We start from the raw sequence: 2,905 nt of genomic DNA, 5'->3' as shown, positions 1-2,905 counted from the left end.
AAAAAAAAAAAAAAAAAAAAAAAATATATATATATATATATATATCCAGAACTCAGCTCATATTTTCCTCTCCTTGCCTATAATGAAAATAACTCACATTGAAGGGAAGTATGGAGGAAGAATATCAGAAATCGGAAGATCTAATTTCAGTTTCTTCACCAATTAGCTGTGTGACATTAAGCAAATCATCTAGCTTTTCAAAATCTTGGTTGTTATCTGTGGAAAGAAGGGCTTCAAGTATAGATTACCTGTAAGTTCCTTTCTAGTATTAACATTTCTGTGATTCCATCCAATCCTGATGGAATACTAGAGTTACTGGAATGAAGGAGTCTCAGCTTTAAATATACTAGTCTGCCATCCTAGTCCCTTGACGTGTTTTGCACTTTCCTAAATTCTGCATTTTTCCTTTGATTTTCATTCTATCTGAAATGCTTTTGACACTCTTATAAAATTTCAACCCAACTTTAAAATTCTTTGCCTTAACGATTGTAGAAATTATTGTGCCCTCCTCTGGATCATCAAGAATTTATTATTATACCACTTAACACTTATAGCACAAGAAAACTCTGCAAGAGACATTACAATAGGCATAGAGTACAGGATTAATGGTTAGACGAGTGGTTTGGACTGTAGTTCTCAACATGTGGTGGACAAATCACATTGTTTCTATGACTATATTCCTTTCTCTCTCACTGATCAGACCCACACTAGTGTGTCATAACACTCCAAGTTGAGTATAATTAGTATATAAATGAACTCAAATAATTATACAGGCCATAATGCACAAAGTGAAGCAGTTCATTTGCAATAAAACGAGTGAAGGGGCATAAAAGAGCTCAAGTCCCACAGAAAGGGGGCAGCAGTACCTTGGCTGTGAGCGGGGGCAGCATCTGTAATGCTAAATCTTTGATTCTTTAAGACAAGTTAGAAATTGCAAATTTTTGTTCCTTGTTTGTAAATATTTGTGGCAAAATCAAACATTTTAAACATACCTTCTGTAGGTCTTATTAAGCTAGTAGGTGGTCTCTGGTCATCTCTTCCTTAGCCCATTACTTCCTCACTCCAGCTTTTCCAGTGAGATTACTCACCCAGAAGTTACCAGTTACCAGCTTTGTGACCCAAGAAAAATAACTTACCATGTCCTAGCATTAATTTTGTGTGTGTGTGTGTGTATGGCACTGACCTCACAGGATGTATGAGCAGTAAATGAGAAAACACCTGTAAGACATAGCACACAGAAATAAGCATTCCATGAATGTTTGTTCCTACTATGCTTGAATCATGCTGCAGTCTGTCTTCCTCCATCAACATGGTATAGCCATCTCTGTCAGTGCACAATCTCCCCCCTTCACCTGCCAAGTTTTAACTCTTTTGAATAAGGTCCTTCTCAAGTTGTGTGTAAGTTTTTTGATGGTAAAGACTATCCTTGTTCTTCCCCCACACTTAAAAAATCTTTTTATTCTGGAAAATTTCAGTCATATACAAATGTAGAAAAATAGTACTATAATCAAACCCTGAGTTGATTGTCCTCACAATTTTCAACATGTGGCCAATTTTGTTTCAGCCACACCCTCATCAAATCGCTACTCTCCTACCCTACACACATACTGGATTATTTTGAAGCCAACTGTAGACATCACATCATCTCATTTGTAAATACTTCAAAATTTTTACAGTGTCCTAAGGAATGTATGAAAAACAGTGGTCTTGTGGGAAGGCTCTTAGTGATGATAGGGAGGGGAAGGGCAAACAAGAAGGGATGGTCTCATAATAGAGTCAGGTTAAAGGAAGAAATTCTTTCTCCAATTATCAGGTAAACCTATGTATATAAGTAGTTTTCTTTCTACCTTACAGTTCTCTTACTTAGGAGAAAATTTCAAAATACATTTTGCATAAATCTTGATCAACAATAGAAATGCTATGACCATTTAAAATTAATCCAGTCTGGCTTCCAACAATAACCTTTCACTAAATGTGCTCTTGCTGAAGTTACCAATATTGCCAAGTCCAACTGAGTTGACCACTTCCTCCTATTTGGTTTTGAGCACAACATTTTCTCCTGGTTTTCTTTCTTTCTTATATTGACCATTCCATTTCACATGCCCAGGATTTCATCTTGAACTTTATTTTTTTTTAACACACGCTACTTTTTCTAGTTGATTTTATCTAGTTATATAGCTTTACCATTTAAATACTGATGACTCAAATTTATTCTTAGCCTTCACTTTTTTCTGAAGCATCATACACCCACACACGTGTTTATACAAAGGTTCATACATTTTAGAATAAATTTTAATGATATAAAGAATATGTTGCACAAAGCTGTAAATATTAGTACAAAGAGAAAATATTCTTTATTATAAATTCCATATAGTATAGCAATTATTGTGGAATTCTCTCATTGATTTTTGTCAAAGCCTTGTGTCTGTATTCAAACTGTGGTTGCAACTGATAAAACAAATGTAGTTCCAATATGAATGTTCATTAATTCTTTTCATTATGTCGATAAGTAAGACAACACTAGCCAGCTCTAGTACTCCACTAATATTAGAATTCTCTCTGTTCCTGGATTTTGCCAAGCTTCTTCCTACTTCAGTACTTTTGCATTTATCTTTCTTCTGCTCTTTTTCAGCTCTTCACTAGACTGGCTTCTGACACTGTTCAAGTGTTGTAGAGAGGCTTTCCCTGACCACCCTATCCACGCAGCTTTACATACTTTACTCTCTATCTTATTGTTCTCCTTTATTTTCTTCATAGACATTTAGCAATGATCAGTTCTTAAAAAGCAAGGCATGTATCTATGTAGGTTTTTATTTATCTGAATGGATGAGTCACGCTTTGAATGAAACAATTCAAGCAGCGCAAAAATATATCCAGGAGATTTCCACTTCCCGGAAGATGGAAT

The sequence above is a fragment of the Lipotes vexillifer genome, unplaced genomic scaffold (assembly GCF_000442215.2).
Source record: "Lipotes vexillifer unplaced genomic scaffold, Lipotes_vexillifer_v1.1 scaffold1111, whole genome shotgun sequence".
Classification (NCBI taxonomy): Eukaryota; Metazoa; Chordata; class Mammalia; order Artiodactyla; family Lipotidae; genus Lipotes; species Lipotes vexillifer.
This window is presented reverse-complemented; position numbering follows the sequence as displayed.